General features: G+C 42.8%; 2 long non-coding RNA genes and 1 pseudogene across 5 annotated transcripts in view; 1 reads left to right on the forward strand and 2 right to left on the reverse strand.

Moving 5' to 3' along the window:
* Positions 1 to 27,359, forward strand: part of LOC111181380 (uncharacterized) — a 220,894-nt gene that overhangs the window by 148,617 nt on the left and 44,918 nt on the right. The window lies entirely within an intron of this gene.
* Positions 11,374 to 27,359, reverse strand: part of LOC149748135 (uncharacterized) — a 293,792-nt gene continuing 277,806 nt past the window's right edge. The window contains exon 5 of the long non-coding RNA XR_016394546.1: positions 11,374 to 13,369. This is a non-coding gene — a long non-coding RNA (uncharacterized LOC149748135). The remainder of the gene's footprint in view (positions 13,370 to 27,359) is intronic.
* Positions 19,428 to 27,320, reverse strand: LOC149748136 (F-actin-capping protein subunit alpha-1 pseudogene; annotated as a pseudogene).

Below are 27,359 nucleotides of genomic sequence, written 5' to 3' on the forward strand. Positions count from 1 at the left end.
AGCCAGAGAGATTACAAGATATGACACAACATGTTCTGCATTTGCCATTTATCATTCTATATCCTTTACACATTTGCGCTATATAATTAGTGTCGTGGCTAATTTTACCTGTGTTATTGTTTGCACTGTAATTTGGAGATAATAGAGTGGGTGATGCTGGGTGATGGAAATTGGGGCAGGTGTCTGGTTCTCCCTTGGAATAACTGCGGCTTCAAACACCTGCTGGAAAAGACCTCGGCTAACAAACACAGCAAACCTGGGGGGCCTCCAGGCGCAGATAATGGTGTACAAGGTGAAGAACCTTTTTGAGTCGTTCCAAATAAATATGTGGGTGGCTAACCATCTTAGTCTCCCCTCCTTTTCCAAGCTCTTACAGCTTACTTTAAAAGCTCCTATTATCTATCATTTAATTATTAAAAAGTGTCTACTCTGTTTTCATAAATTATCTATGTGTTAGAGATGTTGGCGTATGAGGGAGAGAGTCATGGAGATAAGGGAGGTTCCAAAGCCAATTATCCCAGCTGGGAAGATTTTAGAATACAGTGGGACCCTTGAATTATTCTGTACTAGATCTTTAAGGATGTGTGTGTGTGTGTGTGTGTGTGTGTGTGTGTTTGTGTGTCTGTGTGTCTGTGTGTCTGTGTGTGTATGTGTGTGGTTAGAGTGGCTGGGGGCTGGCGGTGGGGAGGAGGAAGGGTTAATAATTCCTCTAATAAGTCCTATTTTATTATCGCATCTATTTGCAAGGACATCCTTACTGTTGGATCCTTTTCCGGGTGTCTTAACTTCTTTATCTTGAAGACAGGAGAAATGCTTGGAAGATATTACCAACACCAAATGTTATCTGGAATTACCGTTTATATAAACTACATCATCTAAAGTAAATGAGAAAACATAAGAAAAAGGCTTAATAGCATGTCTGGCACATAGTTAATATTCAATAAATTGTAGCTGCAATAAACTATGTCATATTATGAAGCTGTATATACTATACGATGACATCTTGGGTGCATTACAAGTCGATGGTGCTATATACAATACATACTATATTTCATATAGTATGTAATCTAATCAAATGTTCAGAGGCTATTTCTAGACTCTGGTCTAAGTCCCTGAATGGTCTCTTCTATGAAGACATCAGGCAATAGACCAGAGGTGCAACTTCCTACTCCCAACTTGCCAGGAACGACCTCCAAGGATTATCCAATAAGATAGCAAAATAAAATGGAGGGAAAAAAACTTTACAGTTGAATAACTGTGGTCCAAGCCCATATTGAAAAGTTGCTGACCTTGAATTGGCATCTGTTCCTTCTCTCCCCTCCTTACATTCCCCCCTCCCAGAAAAAACCAAAACCAAACCAAACCAAACCAAAACAAAATCCCAAAAAGCCCCTAGTGCATGCCATGCTTACACCCTTACCTAGGGAAGGGAGGGCTGTACTGACAATGGTGCTGTAGAGCGGTTCCTGGTAGAGATAAGAAGCATGGTGAATGTGCCTTCTCTTACAAAGCTTCCTCATAAAAATTTTTGTTTAAAGAAAAATACTACTCCTAGCATCATCCTCTCCATCCCCATCTCTGCAACTTCTACACACACACACACACACACACACACACACACACACACGTAAGGGAGAAAAAAAATCCTTTTCTCTATCCTTTAGGTTCTGTGATTAGGGGCCTGCAAATTAACTTGACAAAAGACAGATTAGCAAGGGAAAAGACAGATTTTGATTCACATACATACAAGAGAGTTCACAGAAAACATGTGATTCAAAGGAGGTGGTTAGAATTTGGGGCTTATGTGCCATTTTTATAGGGGAAGGAGAAGGGAAAAGGGCACTTATGAGAAAACAAATGACTTTTAGGAGAAATAAGCAGGCCCTTAGGAGAATAGATGGGAGATTAGTTTTATGACAATGCCTGTCTGGGTGTGGTGCTGACCAGAAGGTCTCTGAGAAGAGGAGGTAAGAGTGGCTCCCAGGGAGGGAATATAACAATTCAGTTATCTGCAGAGGCTCTGTGTTTTGGCAGAGAAGGGATTTCAAATGCCTTTAGCTCAAAATAATTCTTATGCCAAAGTGGCATATTTGGGGTGACATGTACTCTTCAACGACACACACCAAAGTGGCCTAATATACTACTATTGGGACATATATAGGTAATGTTAACACTTAAGAGTTGGAAGACACCTTAGAAATCACCCCCTGCCTTGTTTTATAAATTAAGAGAAGGGAGGCTCCCAGAGGGAAAGAAACTGCCTCAGATGTCCTTATGTTCAAGGGGAGACAAGGATGAAACCCTTGGAGCCCAAAGATCCCCAGGGTCTGCTGTCCCTGAAGGCAACAGCTAAACACAGTTCTCATTTCAAAGAGAGACTGGAAAAAAAAAGACACAGGAAGAAGGAGAAAGATCTCTTGTTCATCAAGCTTCGTCAGTTTCTGCTCATTTCTGAAAGGGTGGAAAAACTAAGATGAAAGCAGTTCTCCTGTAGAGGGTGAGGGAGAAAAGGGGTGAGAAGAAAAAAAGAGATAATGTAAATTGACATGCTCTCTCCTGATTGCTTGCAAAAACAATCACTTTTTGATGATACAGCAGCATTATCGGGAGAAGTAATTTATAGACACCATTTCAAAGCGGGGGTGGGGGGGTGGGGGTGGGGGAGGGCTGGGGAGTGGAGATCTTACAAAACCTAACAGCACAGAAATGCACGACGCAGTATTGCTTAGGAGAAAAAGAAATAAAACAGTAAACTTCTCCTGCACTTCCTACGTTGAAAAGGTTTGACTGTAAATCCTGATTTTGACATTCATCCCAGATCCATTTTAGAGGCAGCCCACAGACTCAACAGGGCGAGAGAAAACACTAAATCATAATTACCTCATAAAGGCCAAGCCTGTTTCTCTGAATGCTTGAGAACTGCTGTAGCTTCTCAAAATATCATAAATCTGTTGTGTTCTCTCCTGTTTTACTTAACAGCCAATTAATGTTACTGTTTAAAAGAATTAAAGCCATGGCTTGGAAGAGGGTGCGTGTTGAGGGAAAATAGAGGTCTTTAAACTTTGACTAGCACCCAGATACTGTTTGCAAATGGGCCCTCATTATGGAACAGCTCATTAAAAGACTCGGCCGCGGAAAAATCCCGCCACGATGCACATCCACTGATGTGATCTTGTTCTTATTAGCATACTGGAAAGGAAAACATTTTTCAACACAATCTTGAGTCGGTTTTAATATCCTACAGGGTGACATCGGACGTGATGGTAGGAGGCCTTGCTCCTCTCTTGCAAGTCCTCCTGCGAGAGAAGCTTTGGGCCACCCACACGGCCAGCGTAATTAGGGGGAGCGGTAGGATGGATCAGAACAAGGCAGGCACACAGCCCCAAAGGGTCCTGATGCCATCAGTAACTCTGGACCCCAACACAGTCTATGACTACGCCACACGTTTCCAGATAAAGACAATAAAATCTTTGTTTGTTCTCCGAGGTCTCACTAAGTCATTCCATCAGTTGTCACCCTAAATTCTCAGCAAATTACTGAAACAGCTGGCTGTGGGCACTCCTGGGCACTGCACGAAAACCAGCATGAACAGATGCTGAGTTGGGAGCATTCAGATCCCAAACTTATCTCCCACTTAGTTCCTTATCGGGAAAATGAAGATGCCAGTAACTGCCTATGACCTGTGTGGCAAAAATATTCTAAAACGACTTAGACGATTACTTTTGTCAAAAGAGTCCTGAACCGAAGCAAAGGAAAAGCGAGATGACACGGACACCCAGGAGATGGCCAAGAAGCAGGTGACCATTTGAAACTGGGATGCAAGGAGAGAGTGCAGCTGGATTTAAGCAGAGTTGGAAGAGCATGTGCTTAGGAGCCAGACTGCCTTGGCTTAGATCTCATCTCGGCCCCATATATATGGCAGGAGGCAAGTTACTTAACTTCCCTGAGCCTCAATTTTCCCATCTGTAAAATGGAGATAAAGTGGAGTCTCACATGTGAGATAAGACTGAACAATTGAAGTAAAATATCACATATATCCAAATTTTTTCTTGACAGTATGCTCCAAACTGCACCTATATGGTTTCTCTTCCAAAGTCATCTCTCACTGGGTCTCACACAGCTAGATTTTCCTCCAACAGTGGAACAGATAAAATCCTGGCCTCAGTTTATGAGCCATTTTGGAAGAAAAAAACTGTATTGCAAATTTAGGCACTGAAATCAGTCTTGGTGCTCCGAGATGCTAAACACCACTGGAGGCACCCTGGTAAGAGAGAGAGTTTGAGGAAACACACATCTTCTGTGTGCTCTGGTGCCTGAGTTCACGGAGTGAAAGTGGGAGCAAAATCACTTGTACCAATTATATTAAATGCAATCTCTCTCTCTTCCCACTCCACCACCACCTTCTTCTCTGGGAAGTACACACAGTTTAATTTCTCTAGGTTGAGTAAATCAAATGCATGCATCATATAACTCCACTGTAATTACAGACACACCTCACACGATTGTTGTGAAAGAAAACAAAACAAAAAAGTGAGAGGGATAGTGCTTGTCAAGGGTACAGCATGAGACTTGGTATGTGTTCAGTCAATACTGAGTACTGCTTTCCTCCCTCACATTTGTAGAAGCCCCATTATGACTATTTTCAAAGAGAATCAGACAAGTCACATTGCATGGAAACCCTACCCTCATCAATATCTTTATCCTTGAATGACCTTGAAGTTGACTGCTATAGACTGAATATTTGTGTCCCCCTAAAATTCACGTTGAAATCCTAACCCCCCAATGTGTTGGTATTAGGAGGTGGTATTTTTGGGAGATGATTAGGTTATGAGGGTGGAGCCCACATGAATGGGATTAGTGCCCTTATAAAAGAGACCCCAGAGAGCAACCTCACCTCTTGCATCATGTGAGGACGCAGAGATAAGACAGCTGTCTATGAACTGGGAAGTGGGTTCTCGTCAGACAGCAAATGTGCTGGCACGATGATCTTGGACTTCCCGATCTCCAGAACTGTGAGAAATAAATGTCTGTTGTTTATAAGCTCTCCAGTCTATGGTAGTTTGTCACAGCAGCCTGAATGGGTTAAGACAGTGACAAGAAGATAAAAAGGAGGGAGGAAAGGAAGGAAGAGGGGAGACAATGAAGAATATCTACTATGTCAGTGGAAAGAGTTTCAGTAATGATGATATGGAAGGCTGGTGTAGCTGGGGAGATGTTACAGCTTGATTCTATGTGTATTATCAGTTACTCTTTCTTCCAAAATTACATTTCTTACATATCTACCTCCCCAAGCAACCACCATTATCATTTGAATATATATTTCTTTCCATGCTGTATTCTGGGCATAGTTTTGTCACAGTTTCTCACCTTATATATATATAACTTTTATTAAGAATAAGGCCACTTCTACATTGCTGTGATCAGAGTTAGAACTTTAAATTTGGGACTTCAAACAAAATTTTACAAAGGAACTGCTGTTTTCCCTTTTCTCCTTTCTTTCCTTCTCCTTCCTTCCTTCCTTCCTTTCTTTCTTTCCTTCTTTTCTTTCTTTCTTTTTCTTTCTTTCACTGTTTAACCTCACTCTATTTCCTCCAGCTCATTATAGTTAATATTAGTAAATTACTTATTGATCATTTCTCTTGCTATGGCCTTATACTAGGCCTTTGCATGTGTAATTTAAAAAATCAAGGATTATTCAGAGGCTCTTCCCCTTTCCACCTGTACAAAAGGCTTCTGTGCTGTTTTCTAGTTCTTTGTTTGCAGAATCAGGTTGTAGGGCAGAACTGAAAGTAACCAAGATTGGCTGGAGTGATGCATGTCGGAAATGACAGTGTTTCTGGTGGAACAGAATTCAGTAAGGAGGTGAGAAGAGGAGTCAGGTGGAGTGCGGGGCCTGGGCTGAGCAGTAATGTGGACTTGAGATATTCGAGGAGTTTGGAAGAAGAGAGGAGAGATATGGAGTGGGAGTGGGCGACAGTTACTGGGACAGCATATGGGAGAGTAAGGTTCTAAGGACATTTGCAGCGTACTAGAGATGAAATCCCATTTGAAGGGAGTAAAGTTTCAATCAGCCTTTACATAAGTTTTAGTCACCACCATTCTTCCTTATTTTAGTAGCTTACTTTAAAAAAACTTCTTGTAACTATTATAATTGTTTCGTTCAAGCGGCATGATTTCCACGCCATCTTGTTGATCTTTTCTCTCTCTTCCATTTCACGTTAATGACCAGTGAAATAATTGCTCAGGTCAGTCCTTGAAATATCAGTTTTTAAAAATCCATAGAAAATTGCTGCAATTAACCAGACCCTCCAAATTGAGCAGTATACAAAATGACTCTCATGCCCTATCCATCGGCCAAAGTTGGAGAACATCTAGATGCTTTCCAAAGACTTCCCCAAGTAAATCGGTAAAAGCTGTCGTCTTCTTAGCCTGAGTAATAAGTGGGGCACAGCTGCTCTCAACAGCAGACTCGTGACAGCAAATCAAAGCAGGCTGATTCAACTTACACTCAAAGGGGCCTGCGCTGCCTCCTGGGTGTCTCATACTTCCAGAGGCGTGAAGACAGAGCCATGTCTACAGCCTCAAAGACTCATGTGAAATACAGAATCCTGGAAGGGACATGTGGGACCAGGGCCACAGGCAGAGAAATGGGGCTTGGCTGCAAATTAAACAGCCGGTCTGCAGAGACCTGAGTCACCACCAGACATTGCAAATTATTAATACCCACTCCCGCTAAATCCTTGGAATTTGCAAGAGAGTGCCTCACCATCTGAAGCTGAGTTTTCCAGCTTACAGCTTTGCCCAGACTGAGAAAGGCAGGAACAATGAGAGAATTAGTCAGGGTCTGTCCTTGGAAGACAGAGTCTCAGCTGCTCATTTCCTCCTTCCTGAACGTGAAAGGGGCACTTGACACCAAATCATCCAAGAATCTCAGGGCATCAGGCAAGCTAGTCAGTTGGAGGTTTATTGTTGAGTTGGCTTTTGGTTGCTTTCATAATTAACAACTTGCAAATACACCTTTCTGAAATCTTGGATTTCACTTTCTAATTATGCTGATGACTTGGGGTTAACTGAACAAAAAGCTTTCGTCAGTCACAAATAATCCTTTCATTCCATAGGATTCCAATACATCTTCTGGGTCCATTAAAACTGAAGTGAACAATCACTGTATTTCTGAATCTTTTTTTTTTTTTTCCATTACAAATATCTACCATCACTGGGCCCTGGGGCTGCAAGGTTAGATATAGATACAATATAGCAACATGACATCTGGAGTCTGAAAACAAGGGAACTTGAAAGATGCACAATCGGACAGTCCATGGTGTCCTGTTCTCTGGAGGTGGGCACTGCCGAGGTCCTAAGGGTTAGGCTAGCAATTCCTATAAGTACCATCTCTGTCTCTTTTCATGTGAGCATATGTTTTATGACAACCCCCTCTGGGAAGATGTGCCTGCATCCAGTTCCCAGCTGTGTATATGTCCCATTCTACCAGCTTCAAATGCCTTCTCTGGTAAGAAAGGGAAAATGGTGACACAGGGAGGGATGTGTGATAGTCATTTGTGTCCAGAACTCGATCATGTTTCAGAAGTTTATGACAGCGTATTAAGAAATGAGGACATTAGATGCAACCTAAGTTTCCAAGAAAGTGTTTTGCCTTATTTCCAACGCTCATCTGTAAACTTCAGCCATGGCACCAGCAGGCAGCTGGGAATCTCTAATTGACAGCAGGAGGGGCAGGGTAGGGTACAAAGGGCACTCAGAGCTGGTTGCGGAGGCAGCGTGCAGAGTGGGTCGGCACTCCAAGTAACCGTCTCAGTGTACGGATGGAAAGTGGTGCCTCGGCCTCCTGCTTCCCACCCCTACGCCTCCTGGATGAATTACCTTTAGCCTCCACCATATGGTGATACTTGATATTTTCTGAAATAATAACAGAGACCATGAGTCATCCAGCTATCATTTCTTCCCTGGAATGATCACTAAACGTCCATCCTTATAGCTCTGCATGGCCTGGAGAACCTCAAAGCTACTCTTCAGACTCTATACCACCTTGAAGCTCCCACGGTCTTTCTAAAGGTTCACTCTTACTCTGTCCTTGTGGATGAGAAAATAGGAGCACAGTTCAGTTAGGAGATACTTTATGCCCCAGGAAACAGTTAGCTTCTTTTGCCTTTTCTTCTGCAGAGTGAATAATTCTATTCTCTTTACATTTACTCATGAACTTCTTCGCCAACTTTCTTGTCATCTTTTTTGTCTCCTTCTGTGCTTAGAAAACTGGGCCGTTGTTTTTCAAGGCTCTTTCTAAAACACAATGACCTCATTTTGTTGTGTATTTCTGATTAGTACAACATGTCTAAGTAGACTTTAATTCAACTTTAGAGTTGAATTGAAAATTGTATTAACTGTGGTCATTTGATACATAATTGTATGAATTTAATCTACATTTTTGCCCCCATAGCTAATATTTTTCTTGCTATAAAATCATAGCTAGGAAAATTAAAAGATCTAATAAGCCGGTTCTCAAACCTCTGACCACTAAAACTATGAAACACATGAAGTTCTGTAAAATACCCAGACTTCATTGTTTCAGTGTATATTCCTTCTTTCTCTGCAAGGTGTAATAGGAAAACAAAACAAAACAAAAACATGGGACTTGAGCCCTTAATCCACTACTTTTGTCTTCATGAACTCAGGTGAGTCATTTAACCCCTCTGTGTCCCCATTTCCTCATTTATAAAATAATAGTGTTGGATTATATCAAGTGGGTTTTTCACAGCTCTTTGTTTTGCCACGAAAACCTTTCTTAAAAGAAATCTTTAGGTAGAAGCACAGCGCATAGAACAGATAAAAGCAGAGCTCTCTGGATGAAGCAGGGATGGCGAGACCCCCAACCCCAAGACTCATCCGCTCAAACCCTCCACCTAACTCACCCACTCTCACCTCATTTTAACAATGTACGGTTTCATATACAAGCACAGCTTGGGTACCTGTGAGCCTTTACACTCATAGCACATGTCTTGATAGGAATACATGCAAGTGTGTGAGATTATGTGTGTTTCTGTTAGTGGATAGAAGAAATCCAAATTTCCCCCATGCACCTTCTGAGACTAGAAGTGAGATCAAAGGTCGCAAGCTCACTGGTCATGAACCTGACACAGAATGGCAGCCCCGTGCCCACTAGCCCCAAGTATTCCTGGTACCCACCCTCCTGGGAGGGAGAGTAGATAGTCTCATTTGTGCTCTAGGAGATGCAGCTGCCCTTCTGCTGCTACTCCACTGGAAGAGCAGAGGCTTCCTCTGCCCTGGACACCAGAACACCTGCCGGTGGCCATCACATCCACTGCTCCACCAGGCAAGGTTGTCTCTTGCTGGCTGGTGGTTCCACACCATCTATCACTGTTCTGAGGAGCAAGTGGGGCTCTGCGGTTTCTCCAGTGACCACAGCGCCCCCAGGAGGCTGTGCTACTGCTTGGCCCTCTCTCCTGGGCAGCAGCATCCCCAGTGCCGTGAGCACTTACCAGACCAACGCCTCGCGGCATGGCGGGAAGCATGCCTTCTTCAGTTTCGAAGCAGTGTCACTCAGGCCTCAAGATTTTATGAATTTCAAGAAACACCTCTTTCAGTTTCTATTTACACCCTTTCCGCATTGCCACCTCTTCACAGGACTCAAGCAGGCGGGTATCGAAGCAGGGGATGCATCTATGGGACAGAGATCACACGATCCTCAGAACTGCCCTCCCCTAGAAGGATGAAGATGTTCTTACTGAGTCAAAGTCATTATGCCTGGCTTATTTCTCCCTTAATGCTCTCCCAGGAGGCTTCTCAGCCCCTGTGCAGATAACCTTCAGTTCTCCAGATGTGTCCCAGAGTGCTGGAGCCCCAGCTGACCCACCCTGGGCTCTTCCTGAGACCCTTTATGCACACGTATGTGGATGAATCAGTGTGTGGTTACAGAATAAATCAAGAGCAGCTTGTCGGCAAGATAACCGACAGCTAGGGGATTGGGATCTTCCCCACAAGTTTTCATTTTGGGAAGCATATGGAAACTCTAAGTGTGATAGGTAGAGATTAACTACTTAATTCTGTAGCTGGAATCAAACTGGGAGGCTTCAGAACAATCAGGCTATGTGTAAGAGGAAGGGGCTTCAGATCTGGGTAGGAAAAGTCTTACTTCTCTAGCAATGACACTGCTTTGGTTTTTGGCAACTGGTGTCAGAAATAGCACAAAGAAAGCCTGTGAGTAAGAACTCTGTTTAGATAAGTATTTCCCAAAGAGTGCCGTGCACAACCGCCTGTATTATGAGATTCCCTGGAAGTAAACAAATGTATGAACAGGTCTGGAGACCTCCACATCCTCTCTTAGAGGGTGTATTTGGCACACTCCAGATTAGAGAAAATGTTGAGTAGAGAAACTTTTAATATATTGACAATGGAAATCTTTTTTAAAAAAATCTAACACATTAATATCCTCAGAAGTAATGTTTTATGGAGTGCGTTTTGAGAAAGTTTGCTTAGAACAGGGGTCAGAAAACTTTTTCTATAGAAAATCAAATAGTAAAACCTTTCAGCTTTGTGGCCATACGCTCTGTGGCAATGACTCTGCTGTAGCACGAACGCAGCCGTAGACAGCACATAAACCAGCCAGCGTGGCCGCGTTCCAAGAAAACTGGTTATGGACACTGAAATTTAAATTTCATGTCATTTTCATGTGTCACAAAATATTATTTTTCTTTTGGCTTTTTCCAACCACTTAAAAAAGGGGAAAAAAATTCTTAGCTTGAGAGGGCTGTACAAAAACAAGTGGTGAGCTGAATTTGACCTCCAGGTTGTAGTTTCCTGACCCAGGGCTTGGAAGCAGCATCAGCTAGGAAAGGAAGTGAACATCTGTGCAGATACCAGATCCGGAGTCCACGGAGCAGAAACCCTGTCTGTGTACCCCCCCGTTCAATCTCCAGTGCTCAGTTTGCCGCCTAGGACTTTGACGAACCGTACGGTACATGCTCGTAAATGTTTTTTGAATGAAGGGATAACCATCGATTCAATTTATCTGTTAGTAGCATGGGCAGAAGTTAGTTTGTACTGGTTCTGATTCCTGGATGTCATCATAAGTGGCAAATAGGAACCCATGACTCTGAGTCATTCGATGCCAGCAAGAATTTCTACTAGAGAATGGACTTGAGGACACGGGGAGGGGGAAGGGTAAGCTGGGACGACGTGAGAGAGCAGCATGACATATATACACTACCAAACGTAAAATAGATAGCTAGTGGGAAGCAGCCGCATAGCACAGGGACATCAGCTCTCGGTGCTGTGTGACCACCTAGAGGGGTGGGATAGGGAGGGTGGGAGGGAGGGAGACGCAAGAGATATGGGAACATATGTATATGTATAACTGATACACTTTGTTATAAAGCAGAAACTAACACACCATTGTAAAGCAATTATACTCCAATAAAGATGTTTAAAAAAAAAGAATTTCACACTTTTTTGAATAGCCTTTGATTGTAGGTACAGACTGTTGCAGCCGCCTGGTGTATGAGCAGGCTGTCTGGCAGGAGTAAAAATAAATGCATTATAAAAGTTGCCTTGTCTTTGCAAGATAGGAATTTAGAGTCAGTGGCAACATCTAGGTCAGAACATATATCTGTTTCTAGATACTTCTTTTACTTACAGCTGACTTTTTACTTGCTTCCTGGAAAGGCTCTGTTTTGGTGTCCCCATGACATCCATTTGTCTCCATCAGTCTCCCCAGAGTTCACTGCCACAAGCCTGCTTTTCGGGCTTACTCTCAAGTCAGTCTCTTTCTGGGACTGTCTTGTCCTTTGGAAGTTTCCATTGGTAACGTGGAGTCACTGGATGACAAACCTTCTGCCTGGCTGCAGACGCACGTCCTCATTGACACCCTCCCTGATACTCCAGGTCTGTGCAGCACTCCTTCCTCTGAACATATGGATCCCTCCCTCCCTCCGTCCCTTCCTTCCTCCATTCATTCAAAACATGCTTACTGAACAAATGCTCACCCACACACTGCTATGGCCTGGGGGAAAGAAAAACCACCTCCCTTCGAAGGGTTCACAACGTAATGGGAGAGCCAGAGACAACAGACGATGAGAACAACTTCCCTAACACTGAGAACCTCTCCACCTGCTCCTGACCACACGCAGCCCGGTATTTTCAGTGCCCTTTTCTGGGTCTGATGCTAGAAGCTCCAGCTGGTTATGGATTCTTGAGAGCAGACGCCATGCCCTTTGTCTTTCTCACCTCAGAAGTGCCTACACAGTGACCACTTAGCAGAGTAGACTCTCATCACGTGTCTGCAGACTTTATTTTAAAGGTTTCGACATGGGATGCTTGGTTTCCTCATGACCGAGATTCACCCAGACGTGTGTGTGCTTGGCGACCAGTGGACCCGATGGTAGAGGGGAGGGGCGGGAAGCTGCAGTGGGATGGGCACCTGTTCTGGGTGGCACAGGAGAGGCAGCAGGGCTGCAGCAAACAGGAGGGCGCAGGAAGGGATTAGCCCGCCCTCCCCCTCAGGACCCAGAACAGTGTGTCTGGTGGACCCTTGGCTACTGTGGGCCTCGAGGAACTCACTTTCTAGGTCTAACCCCCATTCCAGGAGGAGGGTCCCTCCAGATCAGATCCTGTTGAAGGGGAGGTGGGGACACTTCCATTTCTATAGGAATTTTCAAAACGACAGGGTAGCTTCAGCAAAATGGCCGAGCCATGCAGTAGGGCCGGACGTCAGACAGCAGCGGCCCTGCCCAGTGCCTGCTCGCAACCCCACCAGCCATACGACAGCCTGGCCACATAGTCAACATAGCTACAGCTGGGACCCCTGCCTCAGTTTCACATGGAGAGGTGGGGTTCTGATGGTAAGGCTTTGGAATTAAGCCTCCATTGGTTTAGTATCTTTTTCTCTGTTGTCTGGGACAAATGATTTTATCCTTCTGAGCTTCAGTGTTTGCATCTACAAGATGGGGACAATAATATGTTTTGCTGTTGTGAGGACCGCAGGAGAGAATGTTTGTAAAGAGCCAGGCCCCAATAAGCACATTACAAATGGCAGCTGGTATTATGACCTTTCTCCCGCAGGGACTGTCTGCAGGGCCACGCTCACTCCTGGCCACTGCCGTTCGTGGGCCCGGGAAGCCCCGTGTTCTGCAGAGTGAATCAGCTTGATTTGCAATGGTGACCCCCTTGGGCGTTCAGGTTTAACTTTCCGTACCTCTATCTACGAAGCACCTTACCGTTCCTCCATCTGTTTCTCGTCTCCATATATTGTGGTTCCAGATTCCAGATGTCTCCTGCCCTTAACGAATACGGGGCTTGTGTTTCTGTTTCTTGTTCTCTGTGCTGTTTCGGAGCAGTTCTTGAAAAAAAGAAGGAGGGCGGAAACATCTTTGCTCTGTCATCTAAAAACCTGGTTATCTTTTCAGATACATCGAAAAGCACAACACGTAAGAGAATATCTTAGAAATCAAAAGTAAAAGCAGATCCTTCCCTCCCACCTCCTCCTTCCACACTCCCTCAAATGCAATAAAGACACAATAGCTCGCTTTTTCCGTCTCCCTGCCTGTGCTGCCATCAGCACATTCCTCCTGCGGGTCCCACAGGCCCCGCTCACAGATGAAGCAGTCAAGGCTGCAGCCTGACTGACTTGTAGGGAGGGGGATGTAATCGGAGGGAGGAGAACATTGCAACAACCCAGCTGCTCTTCCGAGGTTGATTTCCATTTTGGAAAATAGCAGAAGCAATTACTGTGGCTCATTAGAAGGCCTAACACACTGGCTGCAAAACTATATTTGGAAAACCGTATTCACTTAGCTCCAGAGTGGTGAGAGGGTGTGAGAGGGTGGCAGGAAGTGGAAAAGACAGACCAGGGCTGGCCACTGTGGAGACTCGAATCTGCAAACAGGTGATTTGATTGAATTCTGCGAGGAACGAGGCACTAATGGAGCTGGGACACAGGGCCCACCTGGACCTGCGTCTCGATGCTCTGAACCTTGGGAAGCTCCAGCCCTTTAGAAAATTGAGGTTGTTCATGGAGAGGCCCTTCTGCCGAGTGGGAGGTGGGGTGAGATAGAGTCTCTTTCATGTGTCCTTCTGAGAAAGCCCAGCTTCCACCTCGGATGTCCAGGGAGTAGCGGTGGGCTTCTGTGGTCTCCCTTGAATTTGCCGTTCAATTACATCAGGGCCTGTGGGCCTTTGGAACAAGTTTTCATTCTTATCTATCTGCTGCTTTCTGACTAGGAAGTGTCGACAACACATGCTGTTAGCTCCTGTCTTGTATTTGCTCATAACTAAAAGGAAGGTTCTGGGATGGGAAGGACATACTTTGGGCAAGAAAGGCATGGTTCAAGAAGTTTGTGGGGTAGGACTCTACCCCAGATAGAACTTGAAAAAAAATCATCTCTGCTCTCTACTGTTGGATGAGGGCATCTGGAGCCCTTCATCCCAGTAATACTTCTCATATAAGTTATGTGATGGAGCGATTTAATTTGTACTTAAATAATCCTCAATGTTGGTATGGTTCTTTATATTTTACAAGATACTTTCTTTATATTTTACCAGGGCTGTCAAGAGCTGCTTCCTACTAAAAAGTAGGGGGGAGTCCTCGCCAGCAAGCATGGGGGCGGGGAATGGTCTCCATGTAGTGTTTGTATTGATAGGCAACAGACAGGATCCAGGCACCTTGGGAGATTCCACAGTCTAGGAAATTTGTATTAGCTTCCCCTGCCCTGCTGATGACCCCTGGCTTTCTCATAAAATATCTCACTTAAAACCCAGGTACATATTATTGTTTCTATTTTACAGAGGAATAAAATGAAGTTCAAGAATTTTTTACAACTTGCCCAGGGCCACCCATCTACAGAACAACATGGCTGAGACGTCAACTCAAGTTACTCTTATGTCGGTTCCTCTTGACCATAGTGCCTTAGTCAGAAATGTACCTCCCTTAGGCAGGAATGTACAGTGGAGAAAGGACAGCCCCTTCAATAAGTGGTGCTGGGAAAACTGGACAGCTACATGTAAAAGTATGAGATTAGATCACTCCCTAACACCATACACAAAAATAAGCTCAAAATGGATTAAAGACCTAAATGTAAGGCCAGAAACTATCAAACTCTTAGAGGAAAACATAGGCAGGACACTCTATGACATAAATCACAGCAAGATCCTTTTTGACCCACCTCCTAGAGAAATGGAAATAAAATCAAAAATAAACAAATGCGACCTAATGAAACTTCAAAGCTTTTGCACAGCAAAGGAAACCACAAACAAGACCAAAAGACAACCCTCAGAATGGGAGAAAATATCTGCAAATGAAGCAACTGACAAAGGATTAATCTCCAAAATTTATAAGCAGCTCATGCAGCTTAATAACAAACAACCCAATCCAAAAATGGGCAGAAGACCTAAATAGACATTTCTCCAAAGAACACATACAGACTGCCAACAAACACATGAAAGAATGCTCAACATCACTAATAATTAGACAAATGCAAATCAAAACTACAATGAGATACCATCTCACACCAGTCAGAATGGCCATCATCAAAAAATCTAGAAACAATAAATGCTGGAGAGGGTGTGGAGAAAAGGGAACCCTCTTGCACTGTTGGTGGGAATGTAAATTGATACAGCCACTATGGAGAACAGTATGGAGGTTCCTTAAAAAACTACAAATAGAACTACCATATGACCCAGCAATCCCACTACTGGGCATATACCCTGAGAAGACCATAATTCAAAAAGAGTCATGTACCAAAATGTTCATTGCAGCTCTATTTACAATAGCCTGGAGATAGAAACAACCTAAGTGTCCATCATTGGATGAATGGATAAAGAAGATGTGGCACATATACACAACGGAATATTACTCAGCCATAAAAAGAAACGAAATTGAGCTATTTGTAATGAGGTGGATAGACCTAGAGTCTGTCATACAGAGTGAAGTATGTCAGAAAGAGAGAGACAAATACCGTATGCTAACACGTATATATGGAATTTAAGGGGAAAAAAATGTCATGAAGAACCTAGGGGTAAAACAGGAATAAAGACACAGACCTACTAGAGAACAGACTTGAGGATATGGGGAGGGGGAAGGGTAGGCTGTGACAAAGCGAGAGAGAGGCATGGACATATATACACTACCAAACGTAAGGTAGATAGCTAGTGGGAAGCAGCTGCATAGCACAGGGAGATCAGCTCGGTGCTCTGTGACCCCCTAGAGGGGTGGGATAGGGAGGGTGGGAGGGAGGGAGACGCAAGCGGGAAGAGATATGGGAACATATGTATATGTATAACTGATTCACTTTGTTATAAAGCAGAAACTAACACACCATTGTAAAGCAATTATACTCTAATAAAGATGTTAAAACTAAATTAAAAAAAAAAGAAATGTACCTCCCTTAATGGAAATCCTCAGTGACAACGGAATCATCTAGGATTTATTTATCTCGAGTCTGGGGAACTTGCCCCAAGGAGACAGGTTTACTGTCTTTCTGGTCTACCAGCCTTATTTAGCATATGGCTTCTGTCCTTATGCTCATAAGATGTCTGCTGTTCCTCAAGGAATCATATCCTCTTTCTAGGAAGAAGAAAGAAGTTTTCTAGAGCCAATGTAACAAAGTACCACAAACTGGGTGGCTTAAAACAATAGAAATTTATCCTCTCCCAGTTCTGGAGGCTGGAAGTCCAAAATTAAGGTGTGGGCAGGGCCGTCCTCCCCCTGAAGGCTCTAGGGAAGAATCCTTCCTTGCTTCTTCCAGCTTCTGGGGTTGCCAGAAATCCTTGGTTTTCCTTGGCTTGTAGATACATCACTCCAAGCTCTGCCTCCATCTTCAAATGGCCTTCTCCCCTGTGTGTCTGCAACTGTGTGTCCAGATTTCCATCTTCTTATAAGGACATCAGTCATATTAGATTTAGGACCTATCCTAAATCAGTAAGACCTCATCTTAACTTGATTACATCTGCAAAGACCCGTTTTCCAAATAAGGTTGTAGTTATGGTAGACATTGATTATCGGGGGATACCATTCAACCCAGTACAAAAGGGTAGAGGCAATGCCAGCAGATTTCTCCTGTGTCATATGGTCACCTTAACTGCAAGGGAGCTTGGAAAATCAAGGAGAGGCAGGCAAGGGAGGAGGAAATTGGAAGGGAAGTTAGGTAAGTCTGATACACACAGCTATTGTTTAACCAGCTTCTTTGTTTCAGACGAAAGGGAACTAGCATCTTTTGAGATCATACAGTAGTCTTAGGTTCTTTACATACATTACCCTATTTAATATTGTAGCTCCTTTCCATGTGTCTCTCTTATTGGGTTGTCAGCTCAGTGAAGGCAGGGCTGTATCTTCTATTTCTTTTATACACCATACAAATTGGAGCTCAGTACACATTATATTGACTAAATTATCGCCGAGTCTTCCTCACTTTTTGCTATAGCCCATTCTTTCCCAAGGGCCTCCTGATGTCAGCCATGGAAGTTGATCCAGGCTTGATGTTGTCTTCCTTCTCCTCCTCCTCCTTCACCTCTGTTTGTTGTCATTGTTGTTATAAAGGAAATAAGCAGCAGTTATATTTCATAAGTAATTCAGTGGGCTGCCCTCATGTGACCCAGAAGAGTAAATTCCTTTCTAGGTATCCCCACCTTGGAAGGACTGTGAATGGGAAAGACTATGGAATAAAGGATTATTATTTTAAGAAGCTAAATTCTAATTCTGAAACGGAATCTAGAGTTACGTGCTCTGTTCTCTATAACCACAACTGTTCTGTTTCCAGTTTTTAGAACTGCTGTCATTTGTCTTCTTAATCAATCCTTATAAGTGTTTCTGAAGGAAAAGGAGAAGGATATTAGAATCAAGACCCAATATCTAAAAAATCATACCTAGGAAGATAAATATATAGGTAGACAGGAGGGAAGATGGACAGATAAATGGAAAGGTAGACCGGGTATCTGAAAGGAAGCTAGGGAGTTCGGAGTGGGTGCCATGCTCACTCCCTGCCCTCTGTGCCAGGAACTCTGGTACACTCACTTCCTGGGCATAGCTGACTGGACTAGAGGTGAGCTCGTGGCCCAAAGGCAATCAGCAGTGGCACTGGCTGTGGTCCAGAGGGACGCAACAGGATTACCTGGAGAGACTTTTCAAAATATCAGATGTCCAATTCAATATCAGATGGAGATTTTAATTTATTCCATATCAGCGGGTCCCCTGGAAGTGTATTTTGAAAAAGCTGTACAGTTGCTTCTGATGGGCTCCCCTGGTAAGGAACCTCTGAGTGCTGGTTTCAAGGCAGTTTTTCCCCAGAGGGGTTCCTTATACTGTGTAGTGATTAGGCAAATCATTCACTCCTCCTTTCTGGAGGAGTTTGACTTCAGAACTCACAGAGGGTTGTTGACGCTGGGGAGTCCAGAACAGGGGAACTGGTGAGCCAGGGGACCTGTTTCACTGACATGGCAGAGCCCTGGAGCAGAGAGGGAAGGCTGCCTGGTCTGAGCAGAAGTGAGCAGATAGATGCTGTGTCCTCAGAGGGGCTATCAGGTTATAAAGCTCCAAATGGATCCTCAATAGTGAGATCCATGCTCCTTTTCCCAGTGGAGCTTCCTGAGCGCTCGCCTGCTTGTGTGTACCTTATAAACACCCACTCACTGAGGTAACCCCAGTACGTCTCTACTGTTCGCAAACTGAAAGAACTCAACATAGAAAAATATCTGTATAGATTCACTGAATACTCCTCAAGCATTTATTTTATAATGAGAATACAAATAAGATAAAGAACATACATATTCTTCACTAAAGAAGAAGTGGTGAATAAGACAGACTGTGTCCCTATTTGCATGGAGCTTGTATCCTATTTGGTTAATTAAACAACTGCGAAGAAATCAATAAGATAGTTTCAGAGGATAGTAAGTGTTGTGTTGGAGAATGATGGGGGAGGGCCACACTTTGGATTGGCTGGTCAGCGCAGACATCAATAATTCTTGGCAGCCCTTCATTCTTTTCATCACTTGGGGCCAGCTTCTTTCCTAGCTGAAGGGGTAGCAGGACTGCAGCAAAGGGTGGAAGGCCAGGCAAGTTTTGAAAATTACAAGGGATTCCTTGAGACAGAAGCATCCTTCTGACAAATATCTCTCTCCCCCAGAGACTGGAGGGGAGAGGAGTGAAAGAAGAGGGAGGGAGCATGGAGGAAGGGAAGGTGATCCTCTCCAAATCGATTAGGAATGAATGTAAGACTTGTTCCCAAATTAAAATAACCATCTACTAAAGGCAGGTTTCCTTAGAGCCACCCTTAGATGCTCATGACCTTCAGCTGTTTAAAACTCCTTTCCCCTTCTCCCTCTAGTCTGCCTGGGTCTCTCTCCTCCCTCCACCTCACCTCGTCCCCCTGTTCCTCCTCCTTTCTTTCCTCTCTCCCTCACACCGTGTTACCATTATTGTCAGTAGAACGAGCTGCATGCATGCCAAATCAGGTCATTCACAAATATAGAACAAACGTCTGTCACTACAGATTTACCATGACTAAATGACTAAAGCATGGCCCTTCTGTCTGTGAAAAGTGTGCCCATTAGTTATGTGGCGTCATAGCCTGCATAGCCTTTTAACCCTCTACCTTAGCTTCACGGAGGTGAGCATTCCTCCAATACACATCCGTTTGAGTGTCTTTGAATGATTTATTGTGGCGGTGTGTCTAAAGAGAAGACAAAATCAGCCTTTGCCTTTAACCCTCCCCCCCAGCACACATGCAAAGCCATTTTCTGGAGTTGAGGGCTTAACTGTAAATATTTGTTCTGGCTGAAACCTGCTAGAGAATATTTACCTAAAATGAGATAACTAACGACACTCCATTAAAGAAAATGAGCATGAACTGACACAACTTTTCAAGAAAAATTGCTAACGAAACATTAAACTCAATTTACGTTATTTAGAATTCTCTTTTAGTTTTATTTTTTATTATTTTTTTTTAAAGAACAAAACAGGTATATTTCTTTTGGACCACCTGATACAGAGGATCGTGTGGTATGGATGGATAGTATGAACGACAAATAATACAAGTATATTTTACTTGAAATAAACAAAAATGCTTACATAGCTCAACGGGTCACTTGGAAATAAACTTGCTTGACTGTATTACTGAGCAAAAACAAAGCTGAAACACAAACTCTTCTTTTGACATGTATTTGGAGGAAGACACTACTTGGTTTTTAAAAAAACCGACCTTCTCTTAAGGCCTGGTCATCGACGTGTAAACAGTGTAAATGAATCCGCCATTACCAATTGTCCTATCGTATCTATGTTACCTGTGCATTCTGAGATCACACCTGTACCTGCCGATAAACCTGGGAAGGGTTGCTCTATCACAGTTACATTTGAGTTGGCAGGCAGGACTGGGAAGACTAATTTGGAAAAAGTTTTACATCCTATTTAGAACAAATCACTAGTCTCCCCTTAAATAACAGGTTGTAATAGAAAGATGCTGTCTATGACTGTTAACTACGTTAACAAACATAGTTTGATTCATTCGCTTATAGTACAATCCTGCCATAAAGTATTAAAGCACAGGGTAACTATTATTCCTTTAACATCTGCATTTTTTCAAGTTTTATGCTCTACTATGTCCCTAGTATGTCAGCAGTTTTTGAATATTACAAAAATAATAATAAATGGGTAGAACTCTTCTAAAAATGCACATGTCTATCACTATAATGGTACTAGATGGGAAGGAGACGATGAGGGAAGGGAAAACAGCAAACACATTCATTTATAGGGAATGTGGTCCAAGTCTTTAGATTTAAAAATAACTTCCCCAGAGAAGCTGGCTATAATGGAATTTCCAGAAAACTTCCTTTGCCTCCAAAAAGAACCTGAAAAGCCCCAATCCAAACGTTTGAAACTATAGTTATGAGATGTTATAAATGATGATCAAAGCAACCGGAGGGAGAAGGATGAATGTGTCTTCCATTCAGCTATAGTTTGTAGCATAGCCTCTTTAGCTGTTGGTTGATCAGTTAAAAACCAGTGAAGTGCCAGAAGTGCTTTGAAGGATGGGGTAGAAAAGTACTGAACATATTACCTGTCTATGTCAGTAACAGGGCTTCATGGCTAGGAACATTTTCTAAGTAGAAAAATGACTCCAGGATAGATATCTCTCTCCATCATTAAATGTGGTAGAATTTAAAAAGAAAAAAAAAAGATTTACAAGTAGATAGAGTGAAAACAGAAAATTACAAGGCAGAAAACACAAAAGAATCTAGACAATGCTATAAGTTCAACAGTATTCCATGAGACTAGAAAACCTGTTAACTTTGAAAGCCCTAGAAAAGTATCCCTCTTGTTTATAAATCACTTATTTATCATATGACCACACGTTGACTCCTTTCTTTCCATGTACTGAAGAATCCTATATTCAGCCTTTAAGCATTCTGCATTTCTTTGCCAATCTTGTAGCTGAGTATCTTGTTCCAGTTGATTTTGGTGCAGGTAACTGGAAGTTGCTGGCACAAGGCCTTGAACGTGGTGTCTGACATTGTTTGATGGTTTTCACTGATTGATACTCATTTGCTGCATATGCTCTATGATTTTAATAAACTCCTTGGCAGTTTGGACTTCATTCGAAACAGTGACTGAGTCCTGTACATCTTTATGACTAACCAACTGAACACTGCCATCTTCGTAACAGTGAACCTGTATCTTAAGTCCTCCAACCACTTGGGCTATAGAGGGTGTGATGGTGAACTTCCATTCTGATCTCCAACGACCACTCCAGAAGTTTTTAGGCTGAAACTGGTGGCTTTAAATACATATGGCATACATGGATGCCATTTCTTCAATAACGGTCTGTTGCCCATCTGTAGTTTTAGCATAAACAGTACAGAAGCCGTTGGAATAATGGTCTTTCACATAGGCCCCTAAAGCACTGTCACAGGATTCTCTCCAAGAATTCAGACCTCCATCTACTTCCTCTGGCTGAGAGTCACTTGCTTCTCTCCGTAAGTGATCAAACTTAAAGGAAATTTTGTTTCTTGGATCTAAAAATCTGCTATTACCCAGGTCACCATGTTCTGTAATTAAGAACTGATCTTCATATCCTTCTATCTTCACAGGCATGAACTGACCCATGTTATACTGGGCAAATACATGTGCTGCCCCTTCCCTGGGGAGACCGTCATTATTAAGTAGTAGCCGGACATCGTTGAACACTTCATTAAATTCCGCTGGGGGTGCGTGAGTGATGAATTTAGCAGCTATGCATACCTTCTCCTCATCTGACACCCAATCCTCCAAGTCGGCCATCTTGGGCTGCTCTCTAGATGTTTTAAATTCATCATGTGCTTTTACCTTGTAAAAACCAGATCAGGGGCTTCCCTGGTGGCACAGTGGTTGAGAGTCCGCCTGCCGATGCAGGGGACACGGGTTCGTGCCCCGGTCCGGGAAGATCCCACATGTCGCGGAGCGGCTGGGCCCATGAGCCATGGCCGCTGAGCCTGCGCGTCCGGAGCCTGTGCTCTGCGACGGGAGAGGCCACAGCAGTGAGAGGCCCGCGTACCGCAAAAAAACAAAGAACAAAAAAAACCCAGATCAATTCTCCTTTCAATCTGATATTAAAATATATCTGATGATAACTGAGAGAAAGAAAAAGTGAGAAGAAAATAATAGTGATTTCTAAAGGAGGATAAAATGAATTTTTGAAATACCTACTTACCTTTAAAATAGTCTTGTTTTCAAATGGTTTAGTCCATGTTAAAGCACAAGTCCACCCTGAGTTTTATAGATAACTAAAGCAAAGCCCAAAGATACATATGTATGAATGAGAAAATTGGTAATGAAGAATATAATTCAACATTGAACACAAAAATTCCAAACAGCTAGAGTCTTCTTCTGTTTTAATTTCTGCAGGGCAGTCCACGGAAATTTTCAAAGACCTCTAAAGCCTAGTAAGAAGAGCATAAAAAAAGCACAAACTACTATCCATACCACTTGTTTCCATTTTGATCATTAGGCTGGGTCTATTTTCATTGAGAATTTTTAGTTTTTAAAAATGTAAAGGCAGCAGAAAGCACAAATGCTAAAATGAGAAAATCAGACCTGTTCTCACTGCCCCCAAATAACTACATTACCTCATTGACCCCAGTCGTCAATGCCTTGCCAGTTAAGTATTACACCATCATTACTGTTATCACCATTGTTATTATTTTGTTCATTTCTTTGCTCATTAGTTTTCTGGTTCAACCATCATACGTGGCTGTAACAGAAATTCATTACCATGGGATGGCTGTTGGGCTGCCTATGGGAAATGACTTGATAGTCTTGCAAACACTGAATCACGCAGGAAATTAACACTCACTTTCATGCATGTTTGCTTGCATGTTGATGACCTGGAAACACATGCTTACACTCCATATTTTTCCTTGTTGCTCTTGATTTGTTTTTCCTCTGGTAGGAACAGAACAATATGGGCTTCCTCCAGGGGACAAAACAGCACCTAACTACTGCAGCACGCAAGGGCGAGAAGTGCAAACTACACTGAGAGGAGACCAGCAGAGCGCACACAGAGGGGAAGTGCAGCTACCTGGCATCACACCTGGGCACTGCCAACCATCGTGGCAATTGGGCTGCCTGGAGAAGGGGAAGGCTAGGAGGAGAGTAGGATCCGACAGTGGATCCTAGAACACTCCCTCGAGGATGTCATAGGGAGCTTTTGCTCCTGGGGCCACGGAGTTTAGGAGCTCAGTTCCCGTCTCGCCCATCCCACACCAAAGAAGGGGAATGAACATACATGGATGCCATTTCTTCATTTCATCAAATACCTCCTTGCTTGTTACAGTCTTTTTGCCTTCAGTGGGCAAGAAGACCAACTAAAATCGTCCTTTATTCACCAAATGTTGTCTTTCCTAGCCTCTAGAGTGAGGCCGGTGACAACTACTTTGTACTATGAGTGGGCTTTTGGCAAGCTATCAACACTTCCTCAGCAGTGCTGTCCCATAGAACTTTCTGAGTGGTGGAAATGTCCCACGTCTATGCTGTCCTATCTAACAGCTACTAGTTACACGTGGTTACTGAACACCTGCAATAGGCTAGATAACTCATTTAAAATTAAACGTAAATTCAATTCAATTTATATTTTCCATAATAAAAGTTGTCGTTGTTGTTTAATGACCCTGAGTACTCAGAAGTGTGTCTTAAAAGTCCATCAACTCTTGCTTCTCTAATTCTGGTTGAATCACGTGTGGCTAGCGGCCACCTAGGGACAGCACGGATCTGAAGAGCAGCTCTCGGAGTTGGCGTCAGAACTTTCTGGCTACTCCTGTGTCAATTCAGGAACGTGCACATAATGCCTCAACTTATCCGTAAAAGACCTTGCTGCCTTATTCTTCTTGTTATAAACCAGGATTCAGGCCAATGCTCTCACACCCAAGTATACGATTACTGTCTATAATCTGATAACACTCAAATCGACTTTCAACCCCCGAGCTGACTTCTTTGGCTCATGTAACACTTTACCTACCTTGACGGTGGGCTAAAACCTCACCCCAGACATATAGAATCAGAATCTCTGAAGGGTTAGCTTAGCTTAGAAATTTACAATTTTAATAAGTTTCTCAGGAGATTGTTATGCAAACAGTCCAATGTTGATTATGACCAGCTCTGCATTACATTTCAGACTAGGTGTATCGCCACCAATTCAGGTGGCATACGAAGAAGATCAAACTCTTCATCTCCTTCTCCTGACTTCTGCCCTTCGTAATTTGTCCAAACCCAGGAGGTAAGGCCATAATTTCCATAAATCTGAGAGTCGTCATCACTCTTTGATTACATGTACCAGCTGGAGAATGGCTGGCACATAGGGAGCATTCAACCAATATTTAATCATTGTGCTTCCCTGGGCCCTTCGTTTCTCATATCTGATTAGTTGTGAAGCAAGGCCTTTTCCCTACATCCTGTCTCTTGTGTCCATTTCATTCTTTCTCTCTCTAACTGCCACTAAGTTCGTTGATAATTTAATCCTCTTGATCCTGTGACAGTGCATCTGTCATCGTCGTCCTCAGCATCACCATTATTATCATCCGGTCCCTTTGTGTTCAATCCACAAATGAACCTCGGGATATGGACATTATAATTCCCATTTTACAGAGTATTAGGTTTAAAGAATTTTACCCAGTGTCATTCAGCTAACAATTGTCAGAGAAATGTGCATTTATATCAGAGGTTATGGTCTCTTCTACCCAGTGGGACTAACTACCTGCTATAAAGCCCCCATTATACTCTATGGCAATTTTCCCCTGGACCAGTTATCTTCTCTGTTCATCTTGTTGACTGTGCCATGCCCATGGTGGAATAAAAAGAGAATCATCAATGGATGCTAAAATCACTGGGTGAGAAACTGTCCAGAGAATAGGACGTTCACAGTCTCAAATATGACACCACAGGTGACTTATTAATACCAAGGGGAAGGTGGCAGGTACCACCTTAACCAAATGGGAATAATGGGATAAACTGACATCAAGCACCTCCTGATGTGACGTAGTGAGAAAACCGCATCACCTGTGTAGTATTTCTGTCAGAAAGGTTAAACTTGAATCTAATCATGAGGAAGGAATCAGACAAATCCAAATTGAGATACAACAGACAAAAAAATGGCCTAGGTTCCTCAGAAATGCCAATGCCATAAAAGACAAAAAAGTTCAGTGAATGGCTCTAGATTAAAGAGGCTGAAGAGATATAACAATTAAGTGTGACATCTGATCCTTGATTGGATTATGACTTTTTCAGAAGCTATGAAGGACATATGGGGACAACTGAGGAAAACTGAACACGGACTACATATTAGAAAGCAGGATTGTATCAATAATACTTTGTATGATTAGACTGTGGTTATGTGGGCGAATGCCCTCATTCTCATATATATAGACGTATGTAGGGTTGAAGTGTCCTGACAGCTAAACTAGTACTCAAATGTTCCAGCAACAAACAAACAAACAAACCACAACCAGAGAGTTAAAGCAAATGAGGTAAATGTTAACGACTGAGGGATTTAGATAAAGAGTATATAGATATTTTTGCAACTTTTCTATAGGTTTGAAATTTATTCAAAATAAAAAGCTGGTTAAAAAAAAAAGAAATAATATTAGCAGCACTTATGTAGCCCTTACTTTGTACTATAGATACTTTTCCAAGCACTTTACACAGAGTAATTCGTTTAATCTTCACAACACCCTGCACGGTATATTATATTAGCTGCGTTTTACACATGAAACAATAGAGGTTCACAGAGGTTCAGTGATTTGACCGAAGTCAACAGTCAGCAAGGAGTAGAGCTGGGATTCCAACTAGAGGCTGTGCAACTTAATCTCTCTGCTCAGCTTTTATTGGGCATATCCTAGTTTCCATAGCCTTCTGAGGGCATGGAAGAGGTTGTCCATCACACCTCAATAACTCAAACACTTTAAAGTTCTTCTTTATATTAACTTGAAATTTATTTCCTGATGGATTTTATCCATTTGTTCTATTTCTACAGTGGGTCCATCTAGAGCAAATCACTCTTTCCTCCACTAGAATGTAAGCTCCACAAGAATTAAGAATCGGTCATGTTCACTACTGTGTTCCCATGTTGGAAAAATACCTCCTGGCACACGGCAGGAACTCACTAAATACTTATCGAATGAATGAATGAATGAACAACAGCCTTTCAAATATTTGAGGTCAACTGCTGGAAATTTCCACTCTCTGTTGAAAACCTCCCTAATCCCTTCAATTGTGCCATTAATATTCTAGTCACTGTCATCTAAATAGTTTCAGTTTTTCTAGTGTTAAGGGTTGTTCCCGGAACTGAAAACAGTACTTCAGAGTTCACTGACCACCACCACTTTCTTTGTTTCAGATGATTTCCTTCTTTTAATTGAGCCTAAGGAATCACAACAGTTTTTTAAGTGGCATTGTAAACACTACAGAATAGTTTTACCGGCAAAGACAGTGGACTGAACATACATGTTAACTATTGCTCTGTCCTAGGCTCCACTAAAACAACGGTAAAGGATTTTTTTTTCTTGCATAAGCCCCTGAGAACAAAGGTAATGAGAGAGAAGGAAATAGTAATAACGTTTTAGAAGCTGGAAAGCAGATAAACAAATGGTAACTGGCTTATCCAATCTAAGAAAGATGAATCTTAAGCCAGCAAGGGGATCAGGTGACACTAAAGAATCCCAAAAGTTTCAGAAATTGGTGACATCAACAGGAATAAAGACACAGACCTCCTGGAGAACAACGGACTTGAGGATATGGGGAGGGGGAAGGGTGAGCTGTGACAGAGCGAGAGAGAGGCATGGACATATACACACTACCAAACATAAGGTAGATAGCT

Source organism: Delphinapterus leucas, chromosome 10 (assembly GCF_059928025.1).
Source record: "Delphinapterus leucas isolate spDelLeu-1000000601 "Yukka" chromosome 10, BTC_Dleu_Yukka2, whole genome shotgun sequence".
NCBI classification, from domain to species: domain Eukaryota; kingdom Metazoa; phylum Chordata; class Mammalia; order Artiodactyla; family Monodontidae; genus Delphinapterus; species Delphinapterus leucas.